Here is an 18,818-nt window from a genome sequence, read left to right as displayed (position 1 = left end):
TGACACCCTGACAGAGCAGTCCTTACACTGTGATAGGCATGAACTACATGGCTTGTTCCCCCATCCCATTCTTCCCAAGTGACGCAGGAGCCATCACCCCTGAAATGGGCAGAAATCAAAGTTCTCAGTGGAGTCAGCAGCATCTGAAAAACTACAAAATTTCTGCATCATCTAGGGAGGATTCAGTATTTAAAAGAGTGGATTCTTGATTCTGAATATTAATTTTGTGTGTATCAGTACCTAACATACATTTTCTTATATCGGCTTAAGATAGTGTTCTACCAGAGTATTATTAAAAGTGCTGGGGCATCTCAATGTAAAAATGTTTGCAGGAGCAAATGTTAATGTAAGATGCTTATACTTACACACTTTAATAAGGTATCTTGTTGTACGCTTTCTGTATGTGTCTCGATTCGCTGACACGGAGATCAGAATCAGCACTGTTTACCTCATGCTTGGCTGAGGCCTCAAGCACATTTCCCTGTGTGTAACACCTCTTGTGTTTAGTAACACGAGCCAGCACTAGTGCATGAAGGCTGAGATCAATTTAAACAGCAACGTGACCCGGCAAAGCACAAAAATGCACAAAGTCCAGCAGTAAATAGACTGTCAAATAGACATCTCCAGGAGGAGAGGTGAAACAAGAGAGCGGAAATGCCTTGTCCCACCTCTGCTGGGAGTGTGCACAGGGACGTTCATTCTTGTCTGCTACTGTGCACACGCCTGTGGATGGTTAACCAAGTGTCAAAACTGGAGTTGTGGAGACGCTTTGCTGTACAGGTAAATCCTCAAGTGTGTAATTAAGAATAATGAAAGCCAGGTATGACAAAGTGATACTCCCTTCTTAGTAAGTACATATGAATAAATTGCTGGATGGAGGAAATTGTCATCAGGCAGTCTCTACTGTGATAATTGTTGTAGGAGAGCTCACTGACCAATGCCGAGCACAGTGGGCAGAAGGCTGAGGAACAAAGAGGTTTGTGTAGTCTGAAGGTATGACCCACAAGACCTTCACAAGGTTAGCTGACCGACCACAAACATCTAAATGTCAGAGGCAGAGCCATGTCTTTTTTCCTTCCCCATGATCATGTGTTGCTGGTGTTTCTGGTCTGGAATTTTTTACCGGATCAGGGTTCTAAGGATGCAGACTGCTTCCATTTCACAGCTTTATCTTCCTACAGAACTTCAGTTCCTACCCATCAGCCCTTCACCTGGTAGTTTTTGCTTTCGTCTCACTATGGAGCATTGATGGACCTGGAACTTGCTTTGCAGACCAGGGTGGCCTCAAACTCAGAGAGATCTGCTTGCCTCTGCCTCCGGACTGCTGAGATTGAAGGCGTGCACCACCACACCTGGCTAGCTGGTAGCTTTTATGAATCAGGTCCAGAGTAGTTTTCTGTCTTTACCCACATTTCTGTGATGGAAATCAATGGTATTTCCACATCTGATATAAAACATACTGAGTCTAGCACTGGATGCTCACAAGAAGAGAAACTGGTGAACAACTAGCCAGTCTGACATCTCTCTAACTCAGCCTAGCATATTACCTTTGAGTCTTTATGTCATTTGTTGGTCTTACTCTTCTTCAGATACGTAATGCTTTTTCCTCCATTGTCTTCCCCCATTAACATTCAGTCGTGGTGCTGAGGAGGCAGCTCAGTCATTGAAGTAACTGTCACATAGCACGAAGACCTGGGTTCACACCCCTGACATCCACAGAAAAGCCAGGTGGAGACACACATGCCTGTTAGCCTAGTGCTGAAAAGTGAAGGGTAGAAACAGGAAGACAGCTTGCTGGCTAGAGAATCTATCCAGTCAATCAGCTCTGAGCTCAGTGAGAGACTCTACCTCAAAAGATAATGCAGAGATTATTAGTTAGTTGTTGGTTACTTTTCCATTGTTGTAACAGAACACCACAACCAAAGCAATTCATGGAAGGAAGGGCTGATTTTGGCTTACGGTTCCATAGGGAGAGTCCATCATGGCATGGGACAGGGTGGCATGAGCAGGGAACTGAGAGATTGCATCTTTGAGGTCAAACATGAAGCAGATGTAGTAAACTGGAAGTTGGAATAAACTATGAACTTTCAAAAATCCATCCTCATTGCCATACTCTCCCCAACAAGGCTACACCTCCTAAACCTACCCAAACAGCGCCACCACCTGGAGACCAAGTGTTCAAACACAGGAGCCTATAGGGATGGTCTAATTCAAACTACCGCAGGAGATAGAGAAAAGTCAAACAAAGATCTACCATGGAACTAAGTCCAAGTCTCCTTGCTAACGCTAAAGTATTTGGAAGTCATGAAATGTTTATTTCATTTTTTACATGTATTCAGGGTGTCTGTGTGAGTGTAGGGGTGCCCATGAGGCACACATGTCTGGGCACACACAAATCACAGCTCATGTATGGAAGTCAGATGACAACATGCATCAGACTCATTCATGTGATATCTTAGTTAATGTTGTATTTCTGTGAAGAGATGCTATGGCCACAGTAAGTCTTATAAAAGAAAGCATTTAACTGGGCCTTGTTTACGGTTTCAGAAGCTTAGCCCATTATCATCATGGTGGAAAGCATGGTGACACACACACAGACAGACAAGGTACTGGAGAAGTAGCTGAGAGCTACCTCCTGAGCCCAGAGGGAACCTGTGGGCTTGGCATGGGCTTCTGAAACCTGGAAGCCCACACCCAGTAACACACTTCTTTCAACAAGACCACACCTAATCTTTTCAAATAGTGAACACTCATTCAAGTCTATGAGACTATAAGGTTGTCATTCTTGTTCCGACTAACACATCTGGCTTGGTAACCTTTACCTGCAAAGCCATCTCTCCCAATTTCTTATTTTTAATATTTTTACCGAGCTGAAGAGAATGTCTGCATGATTAGCAGTAGTACTTTTAGCTGCTTAGATTTGTAAATTTTGCTCCAAATATTCATTTCCTACTCACTCATATGTTAATATAATGTTTATTCATAGACTTTCTAGAAATAAAGAGAGGTAGATATAAGGTTTAAGGGCAATGTATAAGAAGAAATTAAATTTTTTTTCTTTCTGAATTTATTTGTCTTTGAAATTTGAAAAGGGGTGTTATTCATGTTGGCTAACAGATTAGAGGAACTGAATACTTTTTGTCTAGTCCTGGCCATCTGTGGGAGTAAAACTCTTGTTAGTACATAGGCAATTCAAAATTGGAGACGAGTTCTAACTCAAGTTATCTTTTCCTCTAAATATTCTCATTCATTTAACTCATCACATATTTTTTAATTAAAAACTCTAATTTATATAACTTTAAAATATGCTTAACTTAGAAATGCAAAGACACAAAACTTAAAATGATCATTGCCTTTCTTTCTACAAACACATCCTGCTAAGGTGTGTGTACCCTTGGTCTCTCTTCTCTCTTCAATATTATTACACAGATATAAGTTTTAGAAGTCCGTCTGTGTTCTGTATATTATACATCTATTTGCCATAATTTCATTTTAAATAGACGAACAAAAATAATCAACAAATGAAAACACAACCCCTCCCAGAAAAATTGACTCTTTTATGTCAGTGGGGTAACAAAGGAAGACAATGGAGCCAGGAGAGTAGCTGAGAGCGCTTAGGTTTTGTCATAGTGTAGCGTAAGGGTTCAGTACTCAGCCTCCGGTTATGTTCAAAGTGAGCACAATAATCGTTCTTGATGTAAGTTAACTGTGGGGAGGAAAATTGTTACACTTGAGTCAAAAGTTCCCATATTTGTTTGTGAAATAAACAATTCCTGGTGGCCCAAGTGTCTTTGTTCATAAAATGGGAATAGCAAGTACTATCATCAACCTTGCAGGACTGTTGGAAGGATTCAATGAGCACACATGAACTATTAGCTCAGTACCTAGTAGCAACCATGGTGTGTGTGTGTGTGTGTGTGTGTGTGTGTGTGTGTGTGTGAACTGAAAAGAATGCACGGTGGCCTTTAGTGCAATAGAGCATGAGTCAGTGGTTTGCAACCAAGAGCGATGGCCTCTATCTCACCGTGTTAGTCTGGGTGTTGCTGTGACCAAATTACCTGATAGAAATAAACTTGGGAAGGAATTACTTATTCTGGCTTACTGTTGGAGAAGATGAAGTCTTCTATGGAGGAGAGGGCCAGGTGAAACAGAGTTGTTCAACTCATGGCAGCCAGGAAGTAGAGCAAAGGGACAAAGGAAGGGGCAAGGCAAGATAGAGAGACCCCCTTATCCCGAATGTGCTGCTACAGTGACCAGCAACCTCTAGGTAGGCCTAACCTCCTAAAGATCCTACCACCACTCAAAATAACACTGCCAGCCAGGGACCAAGAATTAGACACATGAGCTTGTGGAGACATTTTATATTCAAGTCATAGCATCCACCTCTTCAACGGGAGTGTTTCATGTTATCTAAAAATACCTGGTGACTATAGAGAGTTGCTGCTGAAGTCTAGTGGCTAGACCAATGAGTGATACTCCCACAATGCACAAGGCATTAAAACAAAAAATTGTCCTCATCATAATGTTAGTAGTACTTGAAAGACTTTAAAGCAGTGGTTCTCAACCTTCCTAGTGCTGAGACCCTTTAATCCAGTTCCTCATGTTGTAGTGACCCCCAACCATCAAATTATTTCATTGATACTTTATAATTGTAAATTTGCTACTGTTATAAATTATAATATAAATATCTAATACACAGGACATCTGATATGGAACCCCTAAAGAGGTCATGAGCTACAAGTTGAGAACCACTGCTTTAAAAGTATGGGCAGTACAGCCAGGGCTACACAGAGAAACCCTGTTTTGAAAACAAAACGTTAAAAAAAAGAGTTTAAAAGTTTTCTTTAACCCTTTTATTCTTTTTATTATTTCTCCACAGATGAATTTTTTTTTAGACTTTGTTTTCTCTAATTGCCTTGATCCTCTGTGATATGTTAATTGCACAAATTTGTTGTCCCCCTGTTTATGTGATGGGATATGGCTGAGGTTTGGATGCTACATCACTGTAGACATAATGTTATTGTATAGTTCAAATGCTGATTTCTATAACCACATATCTGGTTGCAATACTTATTCTAAAAATCGCCTGCTCAATGTTGTGTGAACACTGCTCCCCAGTTAGCCCCTGATATGCCAATAAAGCAGCTTACATCCAATCACTGAGCAGGGGAGAAAATAGGGCTGGACTTCCTGCCAGCCAGGGGAGGAGGAGTTAAAGGAGGAAGTGGGGGATTCAGTCATAGGAGAGATCCAAGTGACATCAAGAGAGGAGCTGGATCAGGAGGTTACAAATTGCAAGTATCTCTGATGTACACAGGGAGGAAACCAGATTAGTTTAGAGGGTTAAGAATAGAATAGTAACTGCTCATTTACTGTGTTGTGAAGCTTATTATTAAATAAATACGAGTCTCAATTTTTTTTTGTGATGGCTGGGTTAAGAGAGAAATGTAGAAACAAACAATTTTATAACAATAACTATAACAGATCACCATATGACAGTCAAGTACAAACAAACAAACAGACAAACAAACAAAAAACCTCGGAACAAATGGCCGCGGTGCTAATTAGCATACCAAAGCACTTGCTGGCTTCCAGGATTCCTCAGGATCACAAATAGGCTCTTCTATCTTCTGACCCTGTCTTCTACCCTAAATTTCTCCAGTTCATGGGCTTCCATCTCTCAATACCTCGTTTCCTATAACTACATTATTTTGGCTATATGCTCTCTTAACGTCTTTCTTAATTCCATCTGTAATTTTTCTACTGTTATGAGCCCTAATGTAAATATCGAATCTGCAGGATATTGTGATCCCCAAAGGATTGCCCATCTCTCTGGGTCTCCTTTGCCTGCATCTCTTCGTCTTCCTCTCTTGCTCTCCCCCTCTCTCTTGCCTCTCATGGCACCATCCAGTGCCTTCAACCATACCTTGGAGCAGCCATGTCCTCAGTTAACACAATGAGATGTATGTTTGACCTTTTAAAGGCAATTTTTATACTCTTGGGGAAATTGACCACCACTAAATAATAATAATAATAATAATAATAATAATAATAATAATAACAAAATAGTGAACTTATTCAAGTTCTGTTTTGCATGCTACTTTAATTACCTGCTTAATTAAAAGTAGCATCGTAACCTTGTTCTGCATTTGGGATCAAATTGAAATGGCAGCTGAATGTTCAAAAGTCACACTATTGATTTCAGATGCTCACAAAGATGAATGGAGCTTCCCTGAAGTCTGAAAACAGAAAAAAAAAAAATCAAATCTGCTTGAGACCCAAATACCAGATAAATTGAAAGGGAGATTAAAGTTTTCCTGAGAGAAAAGTGATCTGACTGTAACGTCATAAAAGAGGAAGCGTAAAAGCATTTGAGAGGCAATACGATGGTAGGGTAATTCACTGGATAAGGAAGCTGAAGAAACAATAGGAACTTTTCTTGTTGGTCAGCCAAAGTTTCTACAATAACTAGGTCCCTCCCTCCCCCACGTGTTGTTTGAAGAGTAAAGATTAAACACAGTGAAATCTGCGAAGTGCGAAACCTGCCACATCATTCATAGGGCAGATTGGAAACAGATAGCCTATAGGCCAGTCCCCTGGTTATCAAACCACAGGTCTGGGATCTGAGGTCTTTCCCTGCCCAGCCTGTTTGTATCTATTCTCTTTCTTCCTCCCGCTGCCACTTGTTTTATGGTGCTTATGAGCCCTTGGTAGAAGGTTCCAGGTTTGAGTGGCAGCCTTACTGCTTAGCACAGCATCTCCTGGATGCCCTTTTGTCAGGTCAGCTTCCCAGCCTCTCACCAGTTGCTGTGAGTTTCCACTTCCTTAACTCTTTGCAATCCACACACCTATGCTGACTGCCTCACCAGGGCTTCATTTCCTAACTGTAGACTTTGAATTCTTTCCCATTCTCACTTCTCTACACTGAACGGACTTTACATGGGAAGATCAGAGGGAGACATGTGTGCCCATCCTGACCCCCTTAAATCATAGCTCTACTGTGGACTAGAATGGTCTCTACATCCAAATTCTGATGGATTCTAAGCATGCAGTCTGGGCTAAACCTAGCACCTTTCCTGGTATGAGGTTGAAGTTGTTGCTTTTCTTTTTTCCACTAACAAATACACAAACAGAAGCCTTTCTCTTCTGTGCTGAATGGGTGAAGGTTAGCAAATAGAAATACTAAAGTTTTCTGCAGTATACCTTTTGAATTTTATACCTTGCTTATTTGTTAGCATCTAACAGCCTCTGAGGATAAAGCTTTACGTCTTTTTTTTTTTTAACTGTTCAAGGTAAGAGTTAGTGTAGACCCTAAAGTCAGAGTGTATATATCATAGATGCTTGTTTCTCTGTAGTACACCGTAGATTTTTACGTATACAAAATAGGTAAGTGACCACACACAAGGCCCCGCTGTTAGGCTGCGTTTTACATTTTCTGGAGGTGGAATTTGTCAGTTTTGAAATGTTTGTTATTTATTCATGTGTGAGAGTGCATGTGTGCATGTGACACAGTTGTTGGTGCCTGAGAAGAGGTGTCCAATCTTCTCACACTGGAGTTATGGGTGGTTGGTTGTGAGCCACGTGACGTAGGTGCTGGGAACTGAAGCCTGGTCCACTGGAAGAGCAGCCACTGCTCTTAGCTGCTAAGCATCTCTCCAGCCCCTGGTAGAATTTTTTTCACATTTATGTTTCATATTTATGAGCCCAGCCTGGCCCAGGAACATAATTCTTTCTTAACACATGCTCGATGAAGCAAAGGAGCTATTGTTTCCCTCTTTCTCCCTGTGGGCAGAATGCCAACGATTATAACAATTCTCCTTTCTCTGGAAATCAGAACTGGTGTTGGCTCGTCCTTCCTTGAACTCCTGCGCCCACCCACCCCCACTCACACTTAGCTGACTAGAGGTGAACTGAAACTATATCCAGATTACATCTGCTTCCAAAGGTTGAGAAACTGAGGGCCAATCTATGTGGCAAAGCCAGATGACATAAATACAGGGGCTGGTCTAACCACCTATGAGTTAAACCTTCCAAAGTGAAAGGCAGGAGTCAGGAAAAAACAGACAGGAACGGGAATCCCTCTGGATTCCCACCTCATTTCTGTCTTGGGTGCATTTCTGCAGTGTCCAAAAGACACCTTTATATTTTTATAATAAATTCTCTTTAATATTAAGATTGATTCAAGTTGATTTTCTTTATTTGTGCCAAAAAACTTCCATTAAATCAAACATCCAGATTTCCCATTTCACTGAAAGAAATTAAACTTGGCTGAAGAATAATGATTATATATGTTTTTAAAATTACAAACATAAATGAAGATTATTGTTCAGTAATAGGGAGCTTGCCTACTATACACAAGGCCCTAGATTCCCCCTCAGCACTGAAGCAAGCAAGCAAGCAAACAAACAAGCAAAACAAAACAAGCAAAATAAAAAACAAACAAACAAACAAAAAAAACCCAAAACCTTATAAACTAATCGCCAGGTTTTTTTGTAATATTAAAATAGATTTGGATTTCAGTGCATTGCTAAAACAATACCTAGAGTCTTTTTCCATTCTTAGTTTTGAAGCAATAGGAAGATTTTCCTTAAGCTGAAGAAAGAAAAACAACAACAACTACAAAATACCTGAAATAACCACAGATAACATTAACCAATAAGGCCAAGAACCCAGAAGTTCAAATAGGACACATGAGATACACAAGTTGTTTCTTCATACTTCTGCAGTGCAGTCTTCCTGTTCGACCCAACGCTAAATCCTGTGCATTTTTCCATCTCATGGTCTCTTAAGCTTGCCTCCACCCACCTGGATATGTGGCCAGTATGTCTTATGAGAATTCCAGCAGTGGCCATGTATAGGGAGCCTGTTGACAGACACTTTTTGGCATCCATGATTCAGCTTCCTATGAGGCCAGCGACCTTCTCAACCCCCTAGCTGTCCTGTCACCACTTACTTCCAAAGTGAAACTTTTAATGAGCATGTTTACTTTTCTTCTGTCGAGCCCCACACCTGCCCGGCCTCATCATGTCCTTCACTCCCTCCCTGTCCATATCCTGACGTGGGTTCATTTTAGGTCCATGTCTTGTCAGCTTCCTCTCCTCTGGGGCTTTTACACATGTGATTTTTCTCTCCTGGAATATTTTTCTCTCCCACCAGACAGTATATGTAATGGTGTCAACAGGTATCACTGAGTCAGCAAATGCACAAGCTAAACCAAATGAAGACTGTGCCAAGGAGCCGGGTCATGCTATCTTCAACTTAGTTTTTGCTTCCAGACACTGGGTGCATAATTCAGTTTTTACCACTTGCCGTTTCTTTTAAACCAGTGCTTCTCAACCTGTGGGTCATGATGCCTTTGGGGGTTGAATATCCTTTCACAGGGGTCATCTAAGAGCACTGGAAAATACAGATGTTTACATTATGATTCGTAACAGTAGCAAACTTACAGTTATGAAGTAGCAACGAAAGTAAGTTTATGGTTGGGAGTCACCACAGCATGAGAAACTATATGAAGGATCATAGCATTTGGAAGGTTGGGAACCACTGCTTTAGAGAATAGATGACTCATGAACTACATCATCAATGATGCTAATGTGTTCTTCACATGTAAGGATAGAAGAGGACTGGCACATAAAACATTATTATTAGCTTTGTTCCTCACCATTCCTATAAATTATAATTTAATATGTTGTTGTTGGTGGTGGGAATAGTAGTGGTGTGTGTCTTTGCGTGAGTGTGTGTGTGTGTGTGTGTGTGTGTGTACATGTATTGGTCTCTGTGGGCCAGAGGTCAATGCTGGGTGCCTTCATGCATTTCTCTTATTTTTTGAGACGCAGTCTCCCTCTGGACTTGGAGCTCACTGATTTGGTTAGGCTGACCTAGACAGTGAGATCCAGAGATCTGTCTGTTTCCTCTTTCCCCACACTGGAGCCCACAGATATTACCATAGTGCCCGGATGTATGAGGGTACTGGGGATACAAACCCAAGTTTTCGTGCTTGTGTGGCAGGCACTTGACTAACTGAGCCATCTCCCTTACCATTATTGAAGTCTTCCATCATTGAGATACTTATTTAATCCTCAAAGTCTAAGCCCCTGTGACTGGAGAGGTATACCACGGATATGGAGGGAAAGCAGACTCCAACAGTAACTAATCCCCAGAGGTGCACAGAGGAATGTGGCTCTCAGAGTCATTGTTAAGGTCTGCAGTTCTTGCAGTGAGTATAAGCTGGGGCAGCAGGGTGGAATGGGAAGAGTCGTGGGGACCATCCAAAGGAGCAAGTTGTTCATTAGCTAGCTGATAGGGCTGGCTAGGTTTGTCTTCCTCTTCTGTATGTATGGAGCTGACAGGATGTGAACTTCTAGAGCAGACAGCCCACCCTGCTGGGGGAAGACTTCTCTCCCCTCCAGACTATCACAGTAACCATACACTTGGTGAGACTCTCCGAAAACACCTCATGATAAGAGGAGGAAGATGAAAGATTCCAGAGGTTCAGGACTGTTCCAACGGTTCTGATAAGGAGAGTAAAGGCAACTCATGAAGGTGATGACAGACGTTGATCACCAAAGAGGAAGGTTGAGGATCTTCAGGCGATGAAGAGAGAAAGAAGGCAGAAAACACAGGCTGCCTGCCAGGGAGCCAGGGACACAGGCAAGCTGCTTCTGGTGAGCAGGCAATCTGGCGAATATTCCCAAAGGAGAGCTTGGTAGATTGGTGACTTGCTTCAGGTAAGTCTTTGTGATAGAGAATTAGGTTATCTATCTATCTATCTATCTATCTATCTATCTATCCATCTATTTATTTATTTATGAAAGAGTAATCAGGCTGAGAAGTTAAGAAAAGTCCAGCACCGAGAAAATACTCCATTTTACAATGACATTGTCCTGAGTCATTTTCATAAAATAAGAATAAAAAAATACTTTATTGTTAAAATTCCAAGAAAAGAAAGGTTGGAGATATAGTTCTGTTTGCAGAGTACTTGCTTAACACACAAGAAGCTCTGGGTTCAATCCATGGCACTACCTAAACTTGGTATGCTAGCACTAGCCCTGTAATTCTAGCATCCACACCCAGGAGAGAGAAGCAGGAACATCAGAAGTTCAAGTTCATCCTCAACTACATGATGAATTCTAGGCAAGCCTGAGCTACGTGATCTCTCTCTTTCAAAAACCACACCAAACAAATAAATACAACAACAAAATAACACAGTCAAAATCTCAACAAAGAGCATTTCCTGAAACTAAATACAAAATGCCCACAAATGCTGTCCATACACCAAGAGCAGGAATTCTGATGAGAATGTATTTTCAAGAATTCATCTCCACAGTTCCTTTCACTCAGGGGGTGGCCTCTTATTTGCACCTGTGGGATGGAACCAGTGAACCAAACACTTGAAACCAATTTGCTAGTTTTCAAAGAGGGTATTGATTCTCACAGCAGGTATCTGCTTAGACAATTTCATTGTTTAACTCTCCAAGTGAATGATTCTCACCGCACACTGTTTCAAGTCAGCCGGATTGGGTGTGGTGTATGGTCTGTCTTGGCTTTATTGGAGTCATCAGAGGAGTTGAGAAATGTTTAGCAGGTCTGATGGTTGCCTTGAGTAAAAAAATACCTGTATGTGTTCCAAGGGAAATGTCTGGTTTGGTGAAAAATATGTATTGGGAGCATGTGCTTTGCTTTGAGAGAGGATGCCGAGAGAGGCATTTCTGGGCCTTTCGGACAGTACCAAGAAGACAGTGGTAGTCACTGATAAACACAGAATTAAGTAAGTACATTTCTGGGTCTGTTTTGAAAGTGTAAGTGCTTGAGATGTTGGTGATTTATGTTTTTTTTTTCCCCCGGAAGTGTTGGTCTTCGTATTCATAGTCTAGTGACCTGAATTTTCACTCTTCCAGTGAAAGCCAGCTTCCTTTTTCACCACCAGAAAGGGGGATAGCAGGGTAGAGAGGGACACTCGTGCGCACCACAGGATCTCGTGTGCGGTGTTTTGTTTGCCTTATTGCCGAGTGAGCATTCGAGTAAGTAACATTCAACTTTGAGTGGGTGAAAATGGACAGAAGCTCAGCACGTTTGAAGCTAGCATCTGCTCTGGATTTTATGGAAGGTGAGGGCTGGGTATGTCGCCCAGTGGTAGAGCATCTACTGGCATGCCTAAGGCCTGCTGATGTCCAATCCCAGCATGGAAACATGGAACAGAGGGAAATAATAAGATAAAATGAATGAATATAAGATGAGAATGGTTCAGGTTTCTTTCTTATTTTTTTTTTTTTTTTTACTCTGTTGATGCTTTATTGATGATGTTTGACAACAGGAAATTTCTCACTAAAATGTAAGGGTGTAACATGTGTCATTACTGAATATACAATAAAATGACAATGACATCTTGAATTTGTGGCTACTAAGTAGTTAAAAGCATTGCTCATCACTTAATCTATTCTTACTCTGTCCTCTCATACTCGGTAATGTGGGTTTTACCTGGCTCGGCTCTAACTTTCTGCTTCCCCACATTCCCCTAAAATGCCATTATTCCTCCAGGGAAGGATCCTTTTAGCAAGAAGCCTGACACTTTGCAACAATCCACATAGCATGATTGGCAGGAAAAATTATTTCTTTTTCCAGTGACCATTGGTAAAGTGATCATTATGAGTCAGTTGGCCAACACAGCCACCACACAGGGAGGCTTTAAGCTTTAGGGGAGTTTCTTTCTGCCTAAAGGGGGTGGCATCTTTGTTCTCTGGCCCTTACTCAGGAGCACTTGTGGAGGGAGAAAGTCATCCCTGTGGACAGGCACCAACTCAAACTCAGGGGGCCTTTCTAATGAAGAGTTATGCTGAGGAAGAAAATCCAGAGCTTCACCTGGGGAGGCAATTAGTGAAGAAAAGAGTCAAAGATCTGTTTCTCTCAGACACCTGTAATCCTGACAAAAACACCAACACAAACAACAACAAAACGGAATTACTTCTGTTGCAGGTCCTATAGTTGAGAGAAAAACAGAGACAGAGAGAGACAGAGACAGAGAAAGTAGCATCATCTAAATTAGAGAACAAACAGAACCCCCCCCCAAAAAAACAAAACAAACAAACAAACAAAAAACACAACAGTCTAGCATCCTACCCAAGGCATGGGTCAGTAACGGAAAGGTAAGCTAGCAGGGCAGGGCCATGTTTCCCAGAAGCAGGATGAGGTATATGAATGTGAACAGGTTGTCAAGCCTGCATCCTCGGGTTAGAGTCCTTACACTATGGTTTTGGCAAAGTCTGTGTGGCAGGTCACTGGCTACATAACCTTCATGACAGTTGTGTGTCACATGTTTTGATGACCAAAGCTTACCATCCTTCTGCTGAATTTCTTAAGGAAACTTGCAGAGGATCGCCAGTGATGTGACCTCCCCTACCCCCTGAGGAGGCAGGAGTCTCTATTTACAGATGGTAAGGTCACCTTGTCAGATCCCCCCCCCCAGCCCCATCTTACTCCCAAACATGTGTGCGGCGGCCACTCAGGAGTGAAATGCCGAGACAAAAGAGCAAGGAGGCATCATTCATTCCTGTGAAGGAAGAGGTGGAATGGCTTCTCCAAGAAGTAAATTAAATTTAAAGGGCTATAGTGGACACTGTGTTTGGTTGTTTTTTAATAACTGACACCTATTCCCCAACAGCTCCCTGACTCTGCTTCTCCCCTCAAATCCATTCAGCAAATATTAATTGAATCAGGAGAAATGCTTTATCAGAGATCCAGAAAAACAGGCTTTGACTTTAAAGTTAAGGCTCTGTGGGCAGTTGGTACAGAAACCACGAGGGTTCCAACTGTGGCAGGATGTGAGTTTTCCAGAGCCACTGATGCAGCAGTGAGGACGGAGATAAAAGGAAGCAGGTGCATGCTGGAGAGGAAAGGAAGAGAAAGGGAGGGAGGCTGTGGGGATGAAGGAGATGCAGAGAGCACTCTGAGAAGGATGCTGTAGCCTGCTCCCCAGAGGGAACAGTGCTCCGTAACAGTATCCAGGTGGCTTGATGCTGCCACTAGTTCCCAGCTAGAACTCAATGTAACTGCAAACCTGAACACCAAAGTGGGTGAGTGTTGTGTAAAGGAGTGTGTGATCTAAGCCAACCCCAAGGGGCAAAGCACACTGTAGCACAGCATGCAAGTGTTTTGACAGGCCTTCTGTGCTCAGGGTGTCATTGGAATGCTGACAAATAACCCAGAGAGTTTCCTAGAAGCCCTGTGGTATGAAGGCAGTGGTGTGATCTGTACCGATAGCCAAGAGAAAGTGTCAAACCTGCAGGAGTCCTGGGCAGGAGGCAGCTCAATTGCAGAAACCCACCAGCCAGCAGGGCACCTCAGCCAAAGCTGGTGCTGCACACACACACACACACACACACACACACACACATACACACCGGGGGGGCATTCCTCCACTATTCTGGTACATCAGGGTACCAGAATTACACTATTCTGTAAGCCCCCAGGACCAATGACAAGAATGAGCCCATAGATTTGAGTGATGTTATGATTCTTAAACTGAAGGTAGGGCCTGGAATGATAAGTCATTCTAGAGATAAAAAGTTAAATCTTGTAACAGTTGAGTTTGTAGACTAAGATGTGAACTCAGATGTAAATAAATTGATAGGGAAGTTGGAGTGATGCATCAGTAGTTAGGAGCGCTTGCTGTTCTTCCAGAGGACCAAAGTCCTATTCCCAGCACCCACATAGGTCGGCACACACCCACCTAAAACTCCAGCTCCAGGGGATCTAATGCCCTCTCCTGGCCTTTCCAGACAGACACGTGCACGAGGCATTCATTCATACAGGCGTACACATATATGCATAAATACAAATAATAAAAATGTATCTTAAAAAAGCCTTTAAATGCATCTTTTGCAAGCCTGCTGGCCGTGCAGCTAGCCCCACCTCAGAGGCTTTCTCTGTTTTCATTCATTTATTCCGTGTGAGACATCCAGCAGGTCACATTTTATTCCTGTTCTCCTGACAGATAAATGGAGGCTCAATGAAGTGAAGCTGGGAGAAGCCTGTAACTTGTGCAGCTTCGCCTTTGCTCCCACATTTTTGTGCCTCCCTCCTTCACTCCCCCATCAACACAAGTTCCTCTGTCCTGCATGTCTCTTGTGCTGACCCATTTCTTCGCTTTTGCTCAGGCCACCCCCAGTTTTCGTACGGCCCCTTCCTTCTGTCCTTTTGTCATCTTTTCCATTTTCCAAGCACTGTTCAAATTCACCTGTTCACAGACATTTTCCTAGCCGCTCCTCATTCCCATCCCTTTAGCACTTCATATATTCATTATGGGTCTTTATCAAAGGCAGTTGTGCAGCCTCGGTGCTTGGCTAAGTCCATGTCAGCTGCTGGCATGGAACCCCCAGAGGTGTTCTCACTTGTGTGTGCAAGACACCTTAGTTAGCATCCTGAGCTGGTGTGGTCCTTGGTATGTGTGAATCAAACTAGATTGAACCAAAAGTTCTGAAGCACGGACTTACCTTGGCCTGGTGCTTGACCCTGTGTCTGATTCCATGCTGCTTTTCCTATTTTTCTCCAACTTACTACCTTTTATTCCCCCCAAACCACAAAATAGTTTAAAGAATTACCCAAATGAAGAGTGACAGGACCACCTAGCTTCTGCCATACCTACTCCCTTGTACTTCTGTTATATCTCTCCATCTGTCAACTCTGTTATCCAGCCTGACTTTCAAGTTCTTCCAATGCCTGGGAGCCCTTTGGAACCAGATGTGGGATTAATTTCCTCACTCAATCCATCTGAATGTGGCTTTGACTGGGGTTTGGTTTGGTTTGGTTTCTCTTAACCTGTGTCTGTCTCCCCTTTCTAAATTGGAGGTGAGCAGCAATGACTGATTCATAGAGTATGGTGAGAGCCCAGTGAGATGGTACAAATAAAGGGTCTGGTCTCTGGCATGCGTTCAGCTAATGGGGGGCAGGACACAATGTTTCCTTCATCAGCACAATTTCTAGCAGTTTGGGGTTTGGACCACTCTTACTTCCAGATTCTATTTTTTGGTCCTGAAGAAAAAGAAATGTATGGAGACTGTCAGTCTTAGGCTCTTCCTTGGCTATGAGGAAGACGTTTCTGGTTCTCTATAGTGAAGAAGTGATCCAACAAAGGCATGGAAAAACGCATCAGAAACCTCTGCTTCTCCTGGCCCTCGCTATGACCCTGCCCCCAAAGCCACAGAACCACCAATCACCTGCTTAAATAAACCCAGGCACGACGGGGACAGAGTCAATGCTTGTTGAAAACGTAGAAGAACTTTACTGGGACTTGAGATGATTAAGGGAGAATGTCAGAGCTCTCCACAGCCTTAAAACCGAGCTGAGCCCCTTTATGTTAGGATTTGCATATTTCAGAGTATAAGCCCTCATTAGGAAAATCCTCTAAGGAACATCCCTATTATGAAGCCATCTTTTAATTAGGTGTCAGATCGTCCTGCCACTGAAATGGTCCTGCTGAGTGATGGCTGGAGAATGCAGGATGGGATCACATTCTCTGGGGTTTTAGACCAGAAGGTGTTTGGGACACTGGAAGGTCGGTAAGAGAAAACCTCTTCCCTGTTTCCTGCCTGTGTAACCACAATGCCCATGCACAGGCTCGGTCATCACAGCTTCCGGCATGCACCTTGCCCAGTCACATCCAGGACACAATGGTGTGAATTTATAAATTGAAGATATAAATTGTCGTTCATCCATATGAAGTTTTCTGTAACAGAGGCAGAATTGGGCAAGTTAATTTGAAATTTGTGTTTGTGTGTGACAGGGAAGTTGTTCCCAGGTGAACTGGGAAATGTCTCATGTTCTTCTTTTCCTGGTGGGTTGGAACTTAGAACAGCACACCTTGGTCTATTCAACTCTGTGAAATACATATTCTTATTTCTTCCCATACTTTTCAACCTAAGGATCAGTGTAACACCTATAAGGTGTAAGGATAGTATTACACCTAGTCATCTACATTTTAAAAATCTCTGCAGATTATCACAGCAGGGTTAATAGCTGCCTCTTAGCTGGACATGGTAACACACACCTCTGCACTCGGGAAGCAGAGGCAGGTGGCTGTCAATGAGTTCAAGGCCAGCCTGGTGTACATAGAGAGTTCCAGGGCAGCCAGAGCTACTTGTAGGGGTCCTGCCTCAAAAATAAATAGATAAATAAATAATTGCCTCTGGATTATAAATGTGTATTTTTCTTCCTAATAAAAATCGGTGAGTAAGAAGGTGTGTCTATTTTTGAAAAGCTATTCATTTTGTCTTGTGTTTTTAATTATGTGCATATGTGTGTATTTATGGGTAGGTGTCTGCAAGTGGGTTCAGTGCCTGTGGAGGTCAGGAGCTGGAGTTTTGAGCCATCCTGTGTAAAATCTGGGAACTGAACATGGGTCCTTAGTAGGATCAGTACATGCTTTTAACTGCTGAGGCATCTCTCCAGCCTCTAAATAAGTAACTTTTTGTGTGTGGTTGTTGTTACTGTTTTGGTGGTGGTGGTCGTGGTGGTGGATGTAGACAATGAACCCAGGGCTTCCCAAAAGGCAGACAATCAAGCCTTGTGCAACTCGAGTCCAGCCTAATGTATGTCTTCTTTTAGATGCAAAGTCTTAGTTGACATTGTCAGTTCTTGCTTTATTTATTTTTTTTCAACTAAGAGAAATCTAACTGAAACAAAAGGATTGGGAAACTTCCTGAGACAGAGTAGATTAGACATAAAGTAGAAATAAGGGAAATTCGAGGAACCCAAGGAGATAAGGAAAGCGGTGCTCTGAGGTCATTGCAGCTGCTGGGAAAATGCTGAGGTTATCAGCAAAAGGTATGGCTGGGCCTGCGGTGCGAGACAGACACGCACAGGGAATGACTGTACTTGATCTGTTTGAATAATACATCTTCCATTATCCCAGACATCTGCTGGGCTGGGCCCACTGGGACAGAATTATAATTGATCATACTTGGTGAATTTCGTTACTAGTCAAGGTAGCATTATTAGATACTGTCAATGCCTCAAAGTTTCAGCCAACAAACTAGTCATAGATCTTTGGAGGAAAAGTAAGACCCTATTGTTGTCTAGGAGTCTAGTGATATCGTATGCACCGGGTTAGTTTTTTAAAGATGTAATATTGTAAGAGCTTTCTGGGTGTTAGATGCTTAGAAAAAAATTCTGTACACGATCATGCAGTGTTTCAAAAAGATGTGGTGTGTGTGTGTGTGTGTGTGTGTGTGTGTGTGTGTGTGTGTGTGATATGTTTGGGTGCCCAAGGATGCCAGAAGAGGGTGTCAGATCTCCTGGAGCTGGGGTTACAGATGGTCATGGGTGCTGGATCTGAACTCAGGGCCTCTGGAAGAACAACAGGTACTATTAACCACTGAGTTATCTCTATTAACACTGCATTTGTGTAAAGCCTTTCTGTCTGCCTGCCTTACTGCCTGCCTTCCTTTCTCCTTCCCACCCTTCTTTTTATCCTTCCTTTTTTTCCCTGTGTAGGTGTCTTTGGAAGCCAGAAGAGGACATTAGCTCTTTTGGAACTAGAATTCTAGGTGGCTGAAAGCTACCGGATGTGGGTGCTGGAACCAAACTCTGTTCCCCTGCAAGAGCAGTAAGGATTCTGAACCTCTGAGCCATCTCTCCAGCCCCCAATATCATGCGATTCTTTTAAGGTAACTGCTATAGTCTTAATACTTTTGAAGACATTGATACCAGTCCCATCGGTAGGCCAGTTCTGTTTGAAAGCTGACTGTGGGGCACTCTAAAGGTGACAACGTTGTGCGTAAAGTGAGATTGCACATATTTTCTCTGGATGGCACATAATATACTTT

The 18,818-nt window shown here is 42.6% G+C and overlaps 1 long non-coding RNA gene across 1 annotated transcript in view; it reads left to right on the top strand.

The window, feature by feature from the left end:
- The first annotated feature begins 18,492 nt into the window (after positions 1-18,492).
- Positions 18,493-18,818, top strand: part of LOC132647192 (uncharacterized) — a 132,089-nt gene continuing 131,763 nt past the window's right edge. The window contains exon 1 of the long non-coding RNA XR_009585512.1: positions 18,493-18,659. This is a non-coding gene — a long non-coding RNA (uncharacterized LOC132647192). The remainder of the gene's footprint in view (positions 18,660-18,818) is intronic.

This window comes from Meriones unguiculatus, chromosome 1, assembly GCF_030254825.1.
Source record: "Meriones unguiculatus strain TT.TT164.6M chromosome 1, Bangor_MerUng_6.1, whole genome shotgun sequence".
Lineage (NCBI taxonomy): Eukaryota > Metazoa > Chordata > Mammalia > Rodentia > Muridae > Meriones > Meriones unguiculatus.
Note: the sequence above shows the minus strand (reverse complement) of the source record. Positions and strands in the feature narration are given on the sequence as shown.